The sequence below is a fragment of the Macrobrachium rosenbergii genome, chromosome 17, assembly GCF_040412425.1.
Source record: "Macrobrachium rosenbergii isolate ZJJX-2024 chromosome 17, ASM4041242v1, whole genome shotgun sequence".
NCBI classification, from domain to species: domain Eukaryota; kingdom Metazoa; phylum Arthropoda; class Malacostraca; order Decapoda; family Palaemonidae; genus Macrobrachium; species Macrobrachium rosenbergii.
Window position 1 is genome coordinate 6,181,815 of NC_089757.1, and position 21,629 is coordinate 6,203,443.

Here is a 21,629-nt window from a genome sequence, read left to right on the forward strand (position 1 = left end):
TGACAGTTCTAGAGCTTCAAAGAACAGGCTGTAAAGCTGAATATCAGGCCACCGAAAACGACTGACCTGACTCATGTCATTGGGGTTAAATCTCTGATACAGGCTCACTAATTTGTGTATATTTCGGATATGGTGGGAGGGAGGAGGAGATGAAGATCGAGAAAGTGCTGGGTTGGTGGCGTGAAAGAGTTATTTATAAGAACGGATTTCAGCGTCGGGTAAACAAGATTGTGCATGCGAGGGGGGTGAATGAGCCTTCTTTGTAGATGAATGAATTGACTAGTGTTGTGGAGGTTTTCTGTACCAAGACTTGATCCATGATTCAACATTTTTAGTATAAATGTGAAGTAGAGAGAAGAGAGAGAGAGAGAGAGAGAGAGAGAGAGAGAGAGAGAGAGAGAGAGAGAGAGAGAGAGAGCAGTTACTAAAGGCTTGTATCTAATTTAGGATTCTCCTACAGTTTGCTTGCTATAGTTACGGTGACCAGATTTTTCTAAGGGTAACCTGGGATCCGGGGGGTTTGTGGGGGAAAGCCCCCTAAAGCCAAAAACGGTTCGTGAAAACTGACTGAAAGACACGCTTTCCTGAAGAGCAAAGAACAAATTAATTAGTGTACATGATATAGCATACTGTATGTTATGGGCGTACCAAAACCTTACGTTGTCTTAATCAGGAATAGCAGATGAAAGGAGAGAAGTACCAGAAGTGTTTTGTGAGTAATTTATTAACGCTTTCCGAGACTGAGAGTGAACATGTTACTTTCAATGTTCATGAAAGGGAAAACAGCTTGTCAGTGAGTAAGTAACTACTAACAATTGACGTAAGTCAGAAATATGAAGGATCAACAAGTGAATTGTAATTATTAGTTTCATAATCCTGACACACCAATATTTCTGAGATGAGTGGATAGCTTTCAGGACATCATGATTTTTTAATAACGCCAAAGGTCGGGACATTTCCTGGCCTTTCAAGGACGCAGGGACGGGTGATGCGAAGATAGGGACTGTCCCGATTAAACCGGGACGTCTGGTCAACGTACTATAGACATCTAAAGCAAACACGGTACCCGTATTCAGTTGGTCTTGTCTAAGGCGACGTTTATTAGACCACCTCTCGATTGCATAAACAATCACAGTGAGTTAGTCGTTAGGGCTCGTCGTCTCTGTTAAAAAAATTTCATGCCCTTTTCCGCGACAGGCAGTGCAGCCCGGAAACCTCTGGCAAACTCTTGAGCACTCATATGTAAAATTCCTAGGGAAATCATAACTGACAACTTTTAAAAATAACTAAATACTGAATATCCAAGTCACATAATATAATTTTAAACAAACATATTCTCAGTGACATACAACTCTACGCAAATAATGAATCTTGATTAAAATTTAGGAGACGACAGCCAATAATTGCTAAATTCTTCTTGAACATTGTAAATTTCCGGCTTACCAAACGATACTAGGGGAACTATGCAAAATTACCCTAATCATAAATCAAATGGGAACATTCACAGTTCTACTGAATTACTTTAAGCGTGTTAATAATTATAGTATGGTGTAGGGAAGGAATTTGGAGAAGGTAAAACATTCCACTATTATGACAACAAACTGAACTGTGAAGAAAACTGATAGGGCAGTAAAAAAGTTTAACAACAACCTGGGTACAGCAAAGACCTATCGCTGGTGACTCTTAACCAGATCATCAGACATCTGAAATTGATGCAGGTGACTATTCACACTTAGTAATGGCTAACATATTTTGTAAACAGAAGTTAGAAGTCATGTAAATTGTTGTTTATATGATAATATTTAATTTCTCTAACTTGCAAAAAATATGGCTGCTTTTGAAACCAGAATCGGAGAGTTACAGATTCAAAATTTTGTGTGTGACACTGAAAAAGCACTAAAATTTTATATTCCCAGTAAATTGCAACTAAAATAGCAGGAATGCACTTAAAATCATTAAAAATGAAACTAGATCATTACACAAAGTCAATAACTATATAATTATGTGTGCAAAACATCAAGTTACATTAGCAAATAATTAGTTCTGGTCAGATAAATGAAGCTGTCACTGGTGTTTTACTAGTTACACAAAAATGCTTTGTAGCCTGTTGATAAATCCCATCGGTAAAGCCAGGAAATTATAATCGAAAGGACGAAATATTATAATGCAAGCAGATGTCATAATGAACTATTTCAGCTTTAAAAAGTTCTGTCAGACTACTGCTTCTAAAGAAGAATACAGGAGTTGGAATTCATTCGTAAAACATTTCGAATCATGTCAAAATTAGCGAACCCACTCGCAGCGGGGTTCGCTACTCTTTACCAGAAGATTATTGGGTTCGTTATTCTTTACATGGGAATAACCGGGTTCGCTGTTCGAGACATGAACACTTCGGTACCAGACATTTGATCCCCCAGGGGCTAGTACTAAACAAGGCGAAATACATTTGACCCCCGGGGGCTAGTACTAAACAAGGCGAAACAGTGTAGATGAATCATTGTTTCGCCGCGTTTAGTACTAGCCCTCATGTGGAATTGGAGTTTGGACCGGAAAGGGTTGGCCATTCTTTACATGGGGATCACTGGGTTCGCTGTTCTTGACATGGAGATGTTGGGTTCGCTAATCTTGACATGATCCAACATTTCTATATCTAGAGGTGAGTCACAGCAGCGCATTTTCTGACGAATTTTTTTACCCTTTTGCCGTCATATTTCACATCAAGCAGCTGGTCCTGGTCGCGAAATTCAAGTCTAATAAGTAATATGATAACGAACAAGACTAAGCTTCAGTTTTGCTCCCATTATTGACATTTCGATATGAAAATTGACACGGGAATGCTGTTTAGCGCCTCGATTAGACTTATGTTATTTCAATCGACTCCATATTGTAAATCTAGGTCAATTCTCCATATAAATAGCTATTAAAAGGAAACATATCCCTATTCATTAACATTTACATATAAATTATACAGTATGGTCAAAAGGATTCTGCCAGCTACAATGTCTTTATCTCTATTCTAGTAATTCAAGAATACTTTTATCGTAGTTGGTGTCTCTTTTGCTTATGCTCATCGGTTTTCTATGAATTAAAGACAGAGACAAGTTTTCTGTAACAATGCGTAGCAGAGGCTCCTGGTTTTCGAATGTCGAAAGCATATGTACCTTGTACATTTATCTTATAACCCTGGGAGGAATTGGACTTTTGGGTTTTCCTGGAATTATATTGCCTTATTAGAACGAGATTTGGTGCATATCTCTACGGTATTTTGGCGCCATATTTCATGAGCCATTCAAAGGACACAGGGTAGCTGGCCGGCATTAAAGCAGGAAGTATAAGGGTAATGTGATGAACAGGGAGAGAAATGCAATAAATGGTTGGTTGATTTATGGTTACTAAAACTGGCGTCGCAACATATAGGTTATTGACGCAGTAATGACATTAAATAGGAAACTAAAAAAAGTTTAAAAGGAGTTTCATATTAGAAATACGAGTATCTATCTACTATATATATATATGACCCGATCTTCAGAGGTCATCTAGGGTTCTTAACATATTGCAGGTCATGCAGGAATAATACGCACTGCTATAAGTTCACAATGCTTATATTAACTAAACTCACAGGAGGGCCCAACTGTGATTAAGCTAATTTGAAATTAAACTAATTGACGACACCCGATTTCCGAGACAAGGTAAAGGACCGGCAGGGACAGGAACGAAGGGAAACGCGACCTGCCCCTACGGGAGTCCGACACGACAATGCCCTCTCCCTTCAGGTCAAGTGCGCGTCCCCCCTTCAATCTTCCCCCCCCCCCACCAAAAAAAGCCTTCCTCCTGGACTCTATTGGTTGTCACGATAGGTCTTAGGCCCATCCACCAATCGTGATCGAAATAGGTGACGCTACCTCGTAACGAACTTCTGGAGGTTTGGGTGACTCTTGGGGTGATTTTTGAAGGGCAAGGGGACGCCTGGCACTTTGACGGTTAACTTGTGGCGTGCCTTCGATGCCCTCGCGAGGGAAGGGGAGGGATGAAACCCCTCCGGACGGGGTTACCACCCCCTCCCTGGATCTTTGCGTCCCGGCAAAGCTGCAACGTCCGCCTTGTCCCCCCTTGAGCCTCGTCCTTCGAGGGTCGTACCTATCTGATGAAAAAAAAAAAAAAACTAACTAAGGGCCAAATGACATGTGTACAAGCCAAAGGTTACAAGTGAATTGAACACGCCTTACATCAATACAAGAAAATAATCCTTGATTTATGAAGAATGGAATAAAATTTCGTCTCTTCTGTTTTAAAAATCAAAATTTATCATCTCAACAAATTTATGAACATACAAAAAAAAATTAAGACACACTTCAACATTGTCCTTATTAATCATGACAACATGGCAATAAAGTTTTACTCACATTGCATACGTAATTGTCTTTACTGTTCTCAATACACAAAAATAAAAATTTTGAAAGTGTGATATATCATTGCGTGTCTAAGCATGGCATTTTCCCAAACAGACAAAAATAATAAAAGACAAATGGCACACATCAATCATTGACTTTAAGAACATTATGAAATACATGACGAAGATAGAAAATTAGGCACAGAGATCCCATTACTTATGACAAGGTAACGTAAACATAAAAAAAACATTAATGAACACCGTAAATCACAAAGGAAATGGTGGTATCTAGATTGGTATGTAAATTGTTGACACACAATAAAAGGATGAAAAAAAATATAAAATAATAGAAAAAGGAACAAGCAATAGACTCAATTAAAAGATGTTATATAATCAATAAGCCACAACACCAGAACTAAAACATAAGAATATGATACTCAGGCAGTAACATTTACATTCGAAAATGACAAAAACAAATGATAAAAAATACTACATCTGACTTTGCAACATTTTGTATGACTCGCGGTGTTAAGGTAAAACGTGGTTTGGCATTCACAACTTTGATTGTTGACTCGTTTCCTTTTACTTCCAATGATCTTTCACTCATGGCAAGGTTCGAGAGCTTGATCTTACACCCACTATTTGGCACCCACCTGCGCGGGTGCGTATTCTACGGGCTCTTGCATCCCTACGCATGACAGCCCAAAAGAAATGTTCGCGAGCTCTTCTAAGAGATCTCTCTATGCCTACATGTCCAGCATAAGGGATAACATGAATCATATGCATGGCTTTCATTATCAAAGCTTTTGACAAATGCACAGAACTCGGGAACTCGTTACTCTCTCCGCTCACGCAAGCCTTAACCTGGCTAATCCAGGCTTCAGACTCCTGGCTTTCAACCAACTCTCTCACACTCCAACCACAAAAATCAACCACACTTTCACTCTCCGGGCTTTTACTCTGGAATCCCCCGGACGGAGTTCCCTTCACAGCCATGCTCCTGTCATCTCTACCACCTCTACTCGCCTGCGAGTGCTTCCGAGATTCCCGTTTTCTATGCGTCGTGCTTACATCTGGCTGACTGTTACTACTTTGACTTGTCGGGGCGTCACTGGCACCTGTGTTGGCACGGTGGGTGCCACCAACGCCGCGAGATTACTTTTGTCGTTCTTCCTTGCGCTTTGCAGCACGAGTTGTTACACTGATGGTGTTTCTGGAGAGAGCATCTGCCACTCGATTACTTTTCCCAGGGATATAATCGACCTTTATGATATCGAATTCCAAAATTCGCTCTATCCAACGAGCTAGACGATTGGTGATATCGCCCTTCTTAATTAAGTATGTTAATGGCTGATGGTTTGTAAAAATCTGAACTTTATGACCCAACAAAAAGTAGCGATGTCTCTCCAGCATCCACAAAACCGCCAATGCCTCTCGATCGAAGGTACTGTAGTTTTCCTCTGCCCCTTTTAACGCGCCCGATGCAAAACAAACTGGTCTTTCCTGGCCTTTATCATCAATCTGGGAGATTACTCCTCCTATCGCAGCATCACTTGCATCTGTGGTTATAAAAAAAGGTCGATCGAACTTCGGATAAGCCAAGAGTTCGTCGCTCACCAAAGCATCTTTTAACTTCTGAAAAGCTTCCTATTCCTTTACACCCCAGTTGAACACAGGTTGTTTCCTTAACGCATCTAACGGCCTCGCGATCTGGCCGAAATTCCTTATGAATTTCCGATAATATCCCGCGAGTCCGAGGAAGCTGGCTACATATTTGGTATGCTCTGGTCGTAGAAATTCTTTAATTCTTTAAGGCCTTCTGATGTTACAACGTGCCCCAAAAATTCGACTTCGGCCTGGAAAAATTTACATTTTTCTAAATTAATTTTCATTCCGTGACGTCTTAATGCTTCTAACACTTTTATCAAATTCTCTCTATGTTCTTGTACGGTAGCTCCGACTGCAATGATATCATCTAAATATACAAAAAACCCCCCTATAATGGAAGCCTGACATAATGGAAAAGCTAATCTTTAGCAAAAGGGAGAAATTATATTCTATAAACTATAAAATAATCTAAGGGTATTTGATGATACCCGGACTTAAGGGTCCAGCAAAAGTTCTTCGCCATCATTTTTCTTGACTAAAACAAATAATCGGTGAGGGCCATCTTTTTTCTTGACTAAAACAATGGGAGAAGCCCAGGGAGACTCGCTTTCTTGAATAATACCTCGCGTCTTGCAACTGTTGTACTATTTCTCCAATTATTTGTTCATCATATGCAGGAGTCCTATAGGGCTTAGTGTGAATGGGGGGATGGTCTCCCGTCTCAATTCTAAAAGGTAACTTATTAATTCTCCCGGGAGGCTCTTCTCTTAATGCAATTACATCTTGATATGCTCTTATAATTTCTCCTACGCAACTACGGTAAGTCAAAGGTGTTGCTTTGGTAGCTATCTGCACTGATTTTATCAGCCTTGTTTCGCCACGACCTTGACTCTGAGAGACCAAGGCCGACGCTGCGAGGTTGGCTTCCATAAAAGAGCATATCTCTAAAGTACACACAGATTCCCTACTCAACTCTATTCTACTACTACTTAAATTTATAAAAGGCACACTGGCTTTACCATCTATGATCTTAGCAACTCCGGGCAAGATGAAATCCGTCCACTTTTTATGAGGAATGATATACACTATAGACTCCTCTGCGAGCTTCTTCGACGGGACGAGGGGAAGTGAGTATAGGTGAGCGGGAGGGACTACCTCCCCCACCTCGGAGCTGGCAGGTACCACCCCTACATCCCCTATGGTCGTCAAGGCAACCTTGACGACCGGTTGACACTCGCTACAACAGGGATGTTTCGGTAACCCTCCGTCCCTACGAGAAGTGCCACCCTTATCTCCTTGCCTTTGCCATAGAGGGCCACGTCAAACTCACGCAAAACCCGATTCCCAATATTATGGGAACGGAATCCAAGTGGGTAGTTGGCACTACATAAAACTTGTGAGTTAACACTTGTCCTCCCAAGGATATCTGTTGCTGCACAATACGTTGCAGCATTATGGTATGACCACTCGCGCTCGTTAGCGATAGACATCCTTTGGATGCCATAATGGCACCCGTCACCAAGCGTTCTTCTATTAGGGAGACACAGGCACCACTATCCAACAATGCAGGGTATGTGCCCGTTCCCACACTTACCTCCAACACCGGGACTCGATCTCCACTCTCACCAGGGGAAGAGGCGGGGGGACACGTCTGCTCCGTTTCCCCTACCGATACGCTCACCCCGGGGTTAGTGGTTGGGTGTTGGGGTGGGGGAGATCCCCACCTACAGGCTGACTGAGGGTGGCCCTATTCCCACCAGGCCCACTACTGTCCCGTTGGTCGCAGCCACCTGTCTCCCGGAGGTTGCTTGAGGGTGGGCATTCGGTGGTACTCGTTTTCTCCCTCTCCCGCGGTGGTTTCCCCTGCCTCTTGAGGTAGGGGGCACGGTGTCTCCTGCCCCGTTTTTTGGACACTGTCGGGCCCAATGGTCTGCAGCGCCGCATCGATGACAAGCCCCTTGTTCAAAGGAAGGGCATTGGGAGCGTAGATGACCCCCTCTCCCACAGTGCCAACAGGGTCCCCTTGTCGCAGCACCCATTCCCCTTCCTGTGGCCCCTCCCCATCTCTTCGCCATGGGGCCATCTTGACCCCAACTGGAGGAGGCAGGGAAGGTGTGTTTACTCGTTGCGGGATGGCGGGCAGCGGCAAGGGAGGGAAGGGACGTGGCTGGTCCTCCTCCCTCACCCCGCCTTTGTCTTTCTCGATCAACCAGTTCCTGAAGGACGGGAATATATTCCGCCAACGGTTCTCGCCTGATTCTACTTTGGTTGAGTATCCCCAGGGCGGCATCGGGGAGGGCCTGTCCTAATATCCGCCTGCAAAAGTTGGTTCTCTTGGCCTCTGTTTGTTCCTCTGCCTTGACGAGACTGTCGTAGTCTCCTTCTAGTCTGTCGACAAAGGAGGCCACTGACTCTCCTACCCTCATCGCAGGTTTGTACTTCGCCAGCAGCGCCACCGCTCTTCTTCTGGGAGGCCGAACAGTTGTATCATCTTCCCTTTGAATTCTTCCCAAACTCCGAAAGGGCCACGGTTCCATCTGGCCAGCTTACGGGCAGCATTCCCAGTAATTTTCTGTTGGGCGAGTAGAATTCTTTCCCCGTCAGCCCAATACGCTGTCGCTTTTTCTACAGTACGTAAGAAGGCCTCGATTGAGAAGTACCCCTCTGAGGGGCGCGAACCATCGAATTCTGGCACATGCACTCCCAGGACCGGCAATTTCCTCACCGGCTCCGGTAGTCCACCCGTCACCGGGGGGAAAGGTCGCACCGAAGTTTCCGACGATGTAGCCCCATTTGTCGCACTAGCCTCATTCGGAATTTCCGACGATACGATACTGTCCGAATCACTCACTGATGTCTGATTTCGGCGTCCTCGAAAGTGTCGTTTCATGCACTCTTGGAAAAGTCTATATATTTCGTCGGCATCAGGGTCTCTCTCACCCATGGCTGGACTAATCTCCACAGTTCTAGTGTCACTTTCGCCTCCGTTTTCCCTCGAACTCTTGTGAGCCCTCCCACTTCTTGTTTTATACACCATCGTTCGCACTTCTGTCTCCCCGCTCACAATTGTCGAGTTGGCGCGACGCACTGACCCACAGGTGGCTAATAATTACCGCATTCTATTTGCAATTAACAAATATACCTGCATTACCCCACACCTGACACCAGAATTTTGACCCGATCTTCAGAGGTCATCTAGGATTCTTAACATATTGCAGGTCATGCAGGAATAATACGCACTGCTGTAAGTTCACAATGCTTATATTAACTAAACTCACAGGAGGGCCCAACTGTGATTAAGCTAATCTGAAATTAAACTAATTGACGACACCCGATTTCCGAGGCGAGGTAAAGGACCGGCGGGGACAGGAACGAAGGGAAACGCGACCTGCCCCTACGGGAGTCCGACACGACAATGCCCTCTCCCTTCAGGTCAAGTGTGCGTCCCCTCTTCAATCTCCAACCCCACCCCCCCAACAAAGAAAGCCTTCCTCCTGGACTCTATTGGCTGTTACGATAGGTCTTAGGCCCATCCACCAATCGTGATCGAAATAGGTGACGCTACCTCGTAACGAACTTCTGGAGGGGGGGTGCCGCTTGGGGTGATTTTTGGAGGGCGAGGAGAGGCCTGGCACTTTGACGGTTAACTTGTGGCGTGCCTCGATGCCCTCGCGAGGGAAGGGAAGGGATGACAACCCCTCCGGACGGGGTTATATATATATAAATATATATAATATATGTACAGTAGACAGACAGCTATTTCTAATACGAAACATATATATATACATGTATATATATAAATATATATATATATATATATATATATATATATATATATATATATATGTATATATATGTGTGTATATATATATATATATATATATATATATATATATATATATATATATATATATATATATATATATATATATATATATATAAGCCTATATGCTTATATCATCTCCGTGGGTGCCACAGGAAATGATTGATTTATATATGATGGATTTATATACAATGTATATAGAATGTATATATATAGTCATATCTGTAAATACATATAATATACTGTACATACAAACACATATACTGCATATGCACATGATATAAATTTTGTTAAGGAGACCCGCCTCCCCAACAAAGATACACAGCTGCTCTGTATTACAATCCTCCCCGAGAATCCCCTAGACTCGGGTACTAGGCCAGCAAATGTCTCACAGTCAAGGGCACAATGCAGTCGTCGCAGAATGGCTGGTTTTCACCTGACATCAAGAACATATAAGTGAGTCTCGTATGTCTAATCCTTAGCCTGCACAACGTTACTTCTGGTCTCCTTGGCATACAAAAAACTTCTTTCAGCACCATAGAAGTTCTCTGGCCATGCATGAACAAGTCCAGACTAGGCTGAACACGTGGCAAAAGTGCATGGTTACCGATTTACTAAGTGAAAACCTAAAACCATTCGTCTCAGCCCACTTTACTGTATCATCAATGTAGAGCTGAAGGTATCGTTCAGCTACTGCCATCCTTCCTGCTGCAAAAGACATTGAAAGGTCATCAACAAAGAGAAATGAATTTCTATATAAGCTACATCTGAGAGAATTATTTTGGATACCCCATTGATTGCTAAGGCAAACAAGGTTACACTTAAGAACGCTTCCTTGTGGCACTCCTTCTTGGACTAACACATCTGACATTGTTGCAGCAACCTGAATCTGATATAGCCTATTTTTTTTTTTAACGGTCTTGATAAAAAGGGGAAAATTGCCTCTCAGATTACATTCATAACAAACCCTACTAGGCCTTCGCAAGATCAGAGAAAACAGTGATGTGATGCTGTTTGTTGGCAAAAGCTTCATATATTGAAGATTCCATTCGAACCAACACACCAGTTGTGGAGTGCATGCTTGGAAAACCGCACTGAGCAGGCGACAAATATTTACCACGTTCAAAGTAGCACATGTATTCACCATTTTTCCCAAGACTGTACACAGACATGATGACAGTACAATGGGACGATAATTCTGTCTTAGAAGGGTCTTCCCCTGGATTCACAAATGGCAATAATTTTCACATCTCCCATAGCTTAGGGAAGATTTGTTCTAAAAAAATTCTGTTAATAAGCCATAATATGAACACTTTGGTATTTCCTGGTGTATGCTTAATCTGCAACTTCACAACCACTGATCTTGATGACTGGAGTTGACAAGGAGTAAATTTGCCTGATATTTTTCTAACTTCCAAACTACAGTGAGAGGTGTTTTTGAATTTAATGATATGAAAATTGTCTAAGATTCCTTTCGTGCCTTTTTAATTTCTAGGCAGAACTGAGCTCTTGCCTTACGAAATTCAATACAGAATACTCACATTTCATCTGCAATATCTGGTGAAAGTTGATGTCAGTTCTATGCGTTTCCTGGCATTTAAAGGTCCACCAGGGATGTGGCTGGTTGGTTAGATATGCCTGAAGTTCTAGGTATTGATAGAAACCCAGTCAAGAATATAATTGTATTGAAAAAGTCAAGATCATCTACAAAGGGAAAGTCATCAACTGAGTCATCTTTCGAGTTGTGTTCCCGGAATGTTGTCCAATCGGCTTTACCAATGTTCCATGTAGGTAATCTTGAAGATGGAGGATTTGAAGACAGATTCATTACTATCGGAAAATTGTCGCTGGTAAATCTATCATTTATCACTCTCCAATTGAAGACAGTAAGGCAGTCATCACTGCATGTAGATAAGTAAATTGCTGACAATGTGCCCGTTTGAAAATGTTTAGGATTCCCACATTTTCACTTTCTATGATGAAACAGAGGCAATTTCCTCTTTGACTGGCAACAATATCACCCCAAAGGAGGTTTCTATTACTCATATCTCCCAGAATGACATAGGGTCGTGGTAGCTGTTGAATAAGAGATTTAAATTCATCTGTGGGGGAGACTTCACTACATGGTAAATAGAAAGAGCATAATGTACATTTCTTTGCAAATGGATCTACACAGCTGTCACTTGCAGTATAGACTGGATATTAATAGGATTTTGTGGGTTTCATTACAAAAATATAAAACTACAACCCCATGGCTTCCCATATCTGTTATAAGGGGAATGATAGGCTGTATACTCTCGTGGGCTTGGATACGTAATATATATATATATATATATATATATATATATATATATATATATATATATATATATATATATTATCTTATATATATTATATATATATATATATATAGGCAATATGTTAATTTAGTGATTATACCTCTCACAGAAGGCAATGTGTTAATAGTGTCTCTACGTAATACCTGGCGCATGAGCCAGTGTTGTGTAATTGTAGATATATTAATCTACGTCCTGCCCCAATCAGTGCCTTCGAAATTTTCAGGTTTCAACTTTTTGAAGCCTATTGGCCCTGGGAAATGGGTAATAGAGTACTGTGTATGTGTTAGTGCTTGGCCCTCCCTTTACCACAAAAATGTCATCTGACCTGTTGTTGGTTCTCCACACAGCAATTCTGTGTCAAATGGGTTAACGCACTGTCGTACACCTACGGCTCCCTAAACGGGCTCCGGCAGGGGGGCATTCTCTCTCCATACCTGTTTAACACGTACACAGATGCCCTGAATGTCAAACTGAACTTACTCCCAACCGGATGCACTATCAACGAAACAACAATAAACCACCTCTGTTATGCCGATGATATGGTTCTGATTTCCCCATCAGTGCAAGAAGGTCTCCAGCGACTCATCGACATCTGCCGCCAACATGCAGAGGAATTTGATATCTTATACAACAACATCAAAATTCAGTGTATGTCGCTGCTCCCGAGATCGCTTAAGCATATTGCAGAACCACTAATTTTCCTCGGAAATCATCGTCTGGAATTCGTGCATGAATTTCCTTATTTGGGCCACATTATCACGGACGACCTAAAAGGTACGGCAGACACATAACAGGGGCGTCGTAAACTATGTGCAACTGGCAACATGATTGCAAGGAGGTTTGCCTTCTGTCACCGAGAAACGAAACTGCTGCTCTTCCGCTCGTACTGCTACAGTATATATGGGCGTTCCCTTTGGACGAACTGTAACCGAGAGACCATGGGAAGTATCACTGTTGTTCACAATGAGAGCTTACCTTAGAATTATACTGATTCCTTGGAACAATTTTCCATAATAATTCAACAGCCTCTCAGTTTTTGCCTCGTTAGGTTTTCAAGTATTTAACTTTAATTAAGTTTCAAGCTGAACTTCTCAAAAGATCAATTTAAAATTAATTTACACTCTACAGCAACATATCAAAGTTGGACTGGGTCAAGGACGCACAGTTTTACAGAAAATAAAGGGTTTATTACCCAGAACGCTATGTAAAATGGGTGGGAGTGAAATACAGCACCATTTAATCGGACGCCCTTTTTTGAACTATCGGATTGAAGGCAGTCTGATGACCTATATACTTCTATCCATAAAGCATGTAAATTAAGTACACCCTAAAAACCAGTTAATCAACATTATGACAGACGACGGACTGTAGCATGACAGCTGTTGATGATATCAATGACTGATTCAGGAGAATGACTCTGTCGCAGCCATGCAGTGGCGGGAGGCTTGCATGTTTCGGTTGCATAAACGGCTGTCGAGAGTTCAAACCAGCGAGCTCATGGGCGGTACTCCTAGACCTGAATATGATCATACTAATTTCACTTTCCTCACGGAACTCCTCACCAAGCCCTTGGCAGCTGCCGTCCCGGACACGCCTGTATGGAAATATGAGCATAGGTAGGAGGACCGTCTCCCTAGAAGAATTATAAAAGCAATTTTTTTTAAGGTGTCCATCACTGCATTCCTACGGATCGACCAGACTGGCCCTGCACCTCTAGCAACGAAAAAAATCGTTACAGGTGGCAGACAACCCGGGCTCATAACAAGGAGTTTTAAGGCTGACAGTCTTGGCGAAGGGATGGTGACTGGCGACACGTGTGAAGGTAACAAAACAGGTCAGTAGACGGGATATGTGCTGTGGATGCCTTCAAGTGTGACAGGCGAAAGAATATGTAAAAAAAAAAAAAAAAAAAAAAAAAAAAGGGGGGGGGGTGGGGAAGAATGGGTGAATTGCCAGCTACCTATTTTCAAAAGTTGTTTTCATTACCACGCGTGAAAAGCAAAAAAATAAATAAATAAATAAAAAAGGGGGAGAGGAAGAATGGGTGAATTGCCAGCTACCTATTTTCAAAAGTTGTTTTCATTACCACGCGTGAAAAGCAAAAAAAATAAATAAATAAATAAAAAAGGGGGGGAGGAAGAATGGGTGAATTGCCAGCTACCTATTTTCAAAAGTTGTTTTCATTGCCAAGCGTGAAAAAAAAAGGGGGGGGCAGGAAGAATGGGTGAATTGCCAGCTACCTATTTTCAAAAGTTGTTTTCATTACCATTTGATCTTTGTTCTTGACCCGTTACTATATTGTTTGTCAATATGGTGTGTTCGTAGTTCCTCATTGGACGGGTTGGTATCGTTCTCGGCTAGCACTCTGCTGAGCCCGCGTTCGATTCTCCGACCGGCCAATGAAGAATTAGAGGAATTTATTTCTGGTGACAGAAATTCATTTCTCGCTATAATGTGGTTCGGATTCCACAATAAGCTGTAGGTCCCGTTGCTAGGTAACCAATTGGTTCTTAGCCACGTAAAATAAGTCTAATCCTTCGGGCCAGCCCTAGGAGAGCTATTAATCAGCTCAGTGGTCTGGTTAAACTCAGGTATGCTTAACTTTATGGTGTGTTCGGTGTGACAAGTGAATCTTGAAGCAAACACGGTCCAGAGTGATGCCCTACACAATGAAAGTGACCACCAGAATTCATACTAGATGTCATAAAAAGAGAAGTTATAAACAATAAGCTGAATAGGAGCCATTTACATTGAATGCGTAGTCCTCTAGAATGGGCGAGAAATAAAAAAAGGCCTTGAGAGATACAAATAAATCTTTTGTTTTCCGTATTTGAGCCCTCCATGGAGAACCTCCGTAATCTGATTTTGACAGCTCCATCCTATGCATCGCAAATCTGATTTCCTTGCAGGAAGAGATTTCATAATCTTGAACTCAATGACTGAGACGTTGTCAAGGAAGTGCAGTTGCAACACTGTGAACTTACACTTTTTTCGAATATTATTTTCCCTTAAGCGCCCGTCTCCTTAGTTAATTACTCTTTTACCGGAGGGGAGAGCTTATTAAAAATCTGGAACATTATATTTCTTGTGGCTCATCCTACACGCACACAGACACACACACACACACACACACACACACACACACACACACACACACACATATATATATATATATATATATATATATATATTTATATATACATATGTATATACATAATATATATACATATATATGTATATACACACACACACACACATATATATATATATTACTAAAGGACCTCATTCAAACTGGATGGTATCAAATGGAGTATTTATTCAGAAAAAGTAACTTTTTCCGAATAAATACTCCATTTATACCATCCAGTTTGAATGAGGTCCTTTAATAATTCTACTAATGCAGAACAAAAACAATTGTGTAATTGATAAATTTATATATATATATATATATATATATATATATATATATATATATATATATATATTTATACTTCGAAACAGAAAGGAGTGAAAGTCTGTTTTGTGGCATCGTCTTGCAGTGTGTCTCTCCGGCAGCATTTTGATCAATATTGGATAAGAAATCGTGGCGTCAAAAGATGAGTGATAATGCTATAGCAGATGTTATGACATGTCTGTTCTGAAAATCTCTTTTTATACATCCATAATCCTGACCTCGTCTGTATATTGATATATCTATATACATATATCTATATACATCTGACGTAATAACATCTAATATATGTACACTACATAAGGAGCTTGTTCTAATAGTTGCACCCTTATTTAAGCAAAATATAAAAATGTCAAAAATACGTCAGCCTCAAATAAAAAAAACTCTTATCTTACATCTTAGAAGCATACATACCTATATTTAGGAATATTTATTTTCAACTTCTTCCCACACATATTAATCATTTTTAAATGGCGTACTCACGGCTGGGGAGATAAAGCTAGGCCAATTGTATAAAATATACAAGAGAAAAGGTATACGCATGCATAGTTCTTTTATGACATCAGTGATCATAAACATTTCTCTGGATACCCCATTGTTAGCTCGGTGGTTTAATGTACCGACGTGTAATAAATAACTGTAAAAGGTATATCTCTGTTTTATCTCCATACACCCAACATGGTTTACTAGTGAGTATATGCAACTCTGTATGAGGCACGGTTTCCTTACAAAACTTTTCTATGTATCGTTCAATATTATCCTAAAAACTAAGGTACGCAACAACAGATATAACTCTGACGCTAAAGCACAACGAAAGCATGTTTGATATATTTACAAAGTATTATTGCGCATATTTTTGAACAGTGTCCTCAAAATTAAAATTTCAAACTTGTTTTCCACACCGACTGAGGCCGATAGTGGGACGGGATCAGTACAATGAGGAAGTAATGACAAAACGTTTTCATTGAAGGTCTTAAAGCAATGTATTAAGATTACAGTGTGACTTTTGAAGAACACATCTTATAAAACTGGTTATCAACATGTTTAACGGTTTGACCTGAAAAGTGACAATGATTTTCATCAAACTTTGCAATGGAAAATTACACACACGATCTTTCGCTTACAGGTTTTTTGTATACCTTGAATCACATGCACATTCTCTAAGTAGACGCTGATGGAAAGAGGAAATAGTACTATGCCCAGAGCAACACGAAGATTGAAAACACGTTCTGTATTCTTTCTCTCAATGAGAAATCTTCATGACTTTGCTACATTTTCCACCTGTCTGATCACTGTAAGATACAAACTGACATCTAACAGAGGGGTACAGTCCCTTACCAACAAGCGGAACGACGCAGAGTAACAGGAAAAATTTGTCATTTTAATTTGGAAAGTCATATTTCATTTACATGCCATAAACAAATAATCAAACAAGGCCGCTGGGTACGGGTCAGCCATGGGAAGTTTTAACCCAAGATCGAAAGTTACTCTTATGATCCTGATACAACCATAAGGAAGGAATCCACTTGGGTACGAGTAGACATACTACACACACACACACACACACACACACACACACACACACACACACACACACACACACACATATATATATATATATATATATATATATATATATATATATAATATATATATATATAAAATTACATACATGTGTACATATATGCGTGTGTGCGATGCCCCCTTTACTACTCGAATTCTTCATACTTTTTGGATATGTTTGTCCCTACAAAGCCTGAGATCCAAAGGCTATAATATGAAGAAATTCTGACGTCCGTAGCATATTCTTGCAACTGGATCTCGAGCTTTGTAGGGCCAAGCGAATCCAAAAAGTGTGAAGAATTTGAGAAGTCAAAAGGGCACTGTGGTTACTGCAATTACATATGTACCTGGTAAAAAAGTGACCAGTAGATTATAAATATATATATATATATATATATATATATATATATATATATATATATATATATATATATATATAATATACCAATAATTTTGTGTGTGATACTTTTACTTCCAAATGTTAAGGCACAAATATTTCATCAACATCGAATTCACTGTACCTTTGGGATAACTTACCCTCAAAGGGTATTATATATGATGAGCTTACCTACCCTAACAAAGATCTGAATCCACTATTTTTAGGGCCAGTCATTGTCTCCCATGTGCCAGCTCTAAAAGGCATGGTTGAAGTCCCCTTCGAATATATTCACTCTTAATTCCCTTTTGGGAGCAACTTATTCCGAAAGTATGTTGAATTTGATATTACTAGTTGTTTAATGCTTTGCACACATACATACATTCATACATACATACATACATACATATGTGTGTGTGCATACCGTGCGTGCATTTCAAAAATACCTTCCGAAAGCACAATCCCAAAATAGGCCGACGTGTCGAATGAAAACGGCTATTTTTATCACTCCAGCCGCTCACGACCTCCAAACGGCCTCAGAGTCTCTAAGAGTTATACTGATGTTTGTGTGTGTGTGTATGTGTGTGTTTGTGTGTGTGTGTATTAGCGTGCGAGCGATTGCCAGTGCGCAGACATTAAAGCATTCGTAGTAACTCTAATATGATGTAAAATGAACTAAGACATGACTGCCAAGTGGTCTGTGAATGTCAGAAGCAGACTCTCTCTCTCTCTCTCTCTCTCTCTCTCTCTCTCTCTCTCTCTCTCTCTCTCTCTCTCTCTTCGCTCTCTCTTCTCGTGGCAACACATCTTTAATACTGTCAGAGATTTACTTTTAACATATGCGGCGCTTTAGAAACATTCGCTCCTTTTTACCAAAACCGTTATTTAGGGTTTTTTTCCTTTTTTGCCCTCTGGAAGGTCTGTTGCAATGTCTGGCCAATCTTTATCATAATGCCTTCTCCTGACGAAATGCCTTTTGAAGCTAGCACAGACCTCCGTCGTGTGTCTCCCGACCTCGTTATTGTGACATTGTCAGCCTCGCTACCCACCTTCCTAACTACCCACCTCCGCCAGCTCTCTCTCTCTCTCTCTCTCTCTCTCTCTCTCTCTCTCTCTCTCTCTCGTAACGAGGGGTGGTAGGAAAAGGTGTGGGAGAACTCAGCGAGCAAGCGCGATTGCACAAGGACGCGCAGTTCCACGGCGCAGCTCAATATCCCGCCAAAACACATCTGAGGGTGAGTCCAGACTAAAGGTGTGGTGACCCTCAGAGGCTTAACCGAGGTTTATCAGTGGAGACGAAGACGGTTCTCGAAGAGTGGTCCTCGTTCTCTCGGTTCTTTTGCGTGGCAGGAGTTTCCGTCTCGCAGGGAAGTCCTACCAAAGGACTCCAGTGTCTGGCGTGACGGGGGGAAAGTACCGTATCCTTCGACAGGGCGTTGTTACTCTTGAAGGATCGGATCGAGGAGAGCCGGAAAAAGAAAACTCTGTCCCTGCGAAGTTGATCTTTCCAGAAGAGACCTCCCTCCCTCCCTCCCTCCCTCCCTCCACCCCACCTCTTCCTTCTGCTCCTACTCCTCGGGGGTGATTTCGAAGTTCCCCCCACACAAACGCTCCTATGATGTGTTGTGGTGGAATCGAAAACAGCAAAGACGGTCTGAAAACTCTTTTGCTACTCATGTTCTGAAGGCTCTCTCCCTCCCTCTCTCTCTCTATCTCTCCCCCTCTCTCTCTCTCTCTTTCCTTCTCTTTCTCCCTCGCTCCCGGCATCGCCCGAGAGGAAAAAGAAAGAAATAAGTAAGAAACGAAGCGAGAGAAAACCGGGAGGGTGAAAACCACGGCGTGGTAGGGAGAAGCTAAGAAGCCGGCGGCAGGAGCAGCAGGCCCTTGAGGGGATTTGGGAGAGGTCGTCCCGCCGTCAGCCCTAAATCCTGATCCGCCCGCCGTGTGTGGCAGTGTGGGGATCCTCGGCCTGAAACTACTTCCTCCTAGTCTTCCCTCCTCCGAAGCTCCTGACACGAGGTATACCAGCAACTTTTCCCAGATGTAAGTTTCCAGTCCCCTACTTGAAAGTTTTTTTGTTTCCAATATTTTTTACTTAGAGTTGCTTTAGCATCAGGAACATTAACGGACCTCTAAGGATCCGGCAAGCAAGCTGCTAATGACGATATAAAACCAGTTGATTATCTGGTCTTAAGCATTCCGACGAAAGAAGATCGAAAAATAAGTGGTTTTCAGTTACGTCACCTGACTGGTATTCAAAACGACGGAAGTAATGGAATGTAATGTGAATGAGGTAAGTACTTAACAGGGTCAGTAAATACTCCGCAGTATGGATGAATAACGTAAGCGCTTCGGAACATTAATAGTAAAGCGTCATGGTACACATCAAAATACTACTCATTCCACACACACACACACACACACACACCCACCCAGGTGTCCAGCATGTAATGAATAAAAAAAAAAATGGGTGATTAAGCAGAAGTGTCTTTGTTCGCTGCGTGCTCATCACGAGTATGCTTTCGTATGGTAAGATTACTAAACATCGAGAGCTCTGGGCACGAATGAAGTAGCACCCGGTGCATCTGTTGCATGTGCTTCGATCTGAAGCACTGCATCTGTTGCGCCTTGAAGAGGGAAGAGCCCTGGTTATTCCTTGGATGCCCCAACCCCTACCCCGCCCTCCCACAATCCATCTTTTCTCCCACAAACCAACCCCTTCCCCCCCTCAAAACAATTGCTCTCTTTTGTCAAAATGATGGCTATGGTAATGTGTCATCTTCGCCGAGAGGCGGCCGCCGTCGCCTGGGTAAATCACCAAGACAATATCAGGTCTGCCACTCCCGAGTGTGACGTCATGCGTCTTCTTTTTTCCGGCGTGGATAACGCAGCTTGCAATAACGCCTTTTTTTCCCGGATGGAAAGGGGAAAACTGGCAAGCAGCATTTCGGAGATATTTTCTTTTTCTCTCTTTTTTCAAAGGCTTCAGTCATTTGAAAATAGTTTAACCTCTGTTAAGTACGCTATTCATTAAGTTTTAGTTACTTTGTGAAAATGAAGGTCATTTATATAAGACCAATGTAGTACTGAAGAGAAATCAACATTCTGCACAAATATACCTAAAAGATACATGTCTGTGGCTGATTAAAAGTGATATTTAGAGTCAATGTTTCTATAACTAATCAAATAACGAGGCAACGTAAAACCTGTCAGATATGCAAACAAAAAACAGCAGGACTACAATGAAGTCACTCTTTTGTGAAGAAAATACGTGAAACCAAGGAAGTTACAGCTGCGGAAATACTGATAAACAAATAATTCTGATCTAGCCAACTGTCCAGAGACGCAATATGTTTTTTTCTTTTCAAAAGGTTCATATGTACGGTGATGAATATATTTGCAGGTAAAGTCAGGGAAGATGAAGAAGTAGGCAGCTCTAACGCCTTAAGAAACAAACTACTATCAGAAAGAGCATACTTCAGTCACCATCAAAGTATCGCCATGAAACCTTAACTGGCCAGGAGAACTGCACGTCACATAATAAGGTTAAATTTTCACTTCAAGAACACGGTGTTTGTTTAGTAGGCATAACGAGACAATAAAACAAAATCTGCATCATCTGACAACCCAAAATCCAATCAGCTCTCGTTAACCGATGGATGCAAAACCAGTCGACTCCTCCTTGACCGATAGCCCACAATTCTAGCCAACTTCCTTTGACCCCTAGTCTACTAATGCAGCTAACTTTCCCTTGACCCAACGCTCACAATCCACTCAGCTCACCCTTAACTCACAGCTCACAGATACAGCTAATAGCTATCTTTTAATCAATATTCCACAGGTCTACCCAACTCCCCGTTGACCCACAGACCACAAACCCAGTCATCTTCCCCTTACCCACAAACCACAAATGCATCCAGTTCCCTTTGGACTCATAAACCACAAATGAAATCATTTTCCTTTAACACCTAAACCAAAGTCCTATCAGCTACCTCCCCATCAACAGACGATGAATTCAATAATCCCCCTTTACCATAGCCCAGAAAGTCAATCATCTCCCTTTTGATCTACACACCAAA

The 21,629-nt window shown here is 41.6% G+C and overlaps 2 protein-coding genes across 3 annotated transcripts in view; one reads left to right on the top strand and one right to left on the bottom strand.

The window, feature by feature from the left end:
- Positions 1-21,629, bottom strand: part of Larp7 (La related protein 7) — a 140,571-nt gene that overhangs the window by 56,474 nt on the left and 62,468 nt on the right. The gene's annotated exons all lie outside the window — the stretch shown is intronic.
- Positions 19,439-21,629, top strand: part of LOC136847682 (uncharacterized) — a 61,055-nt gene continuing 58,864 nt past the window's right edge. The window contains exon 1 of the mRNA XM_067119481.1: positions 19,439-19,569. The gene's annotated coding sequence lies outside the window, so the exon portion shown is untranslated. The remainder of the gene's footprint in view (positions 19,570-21,629) is intronic.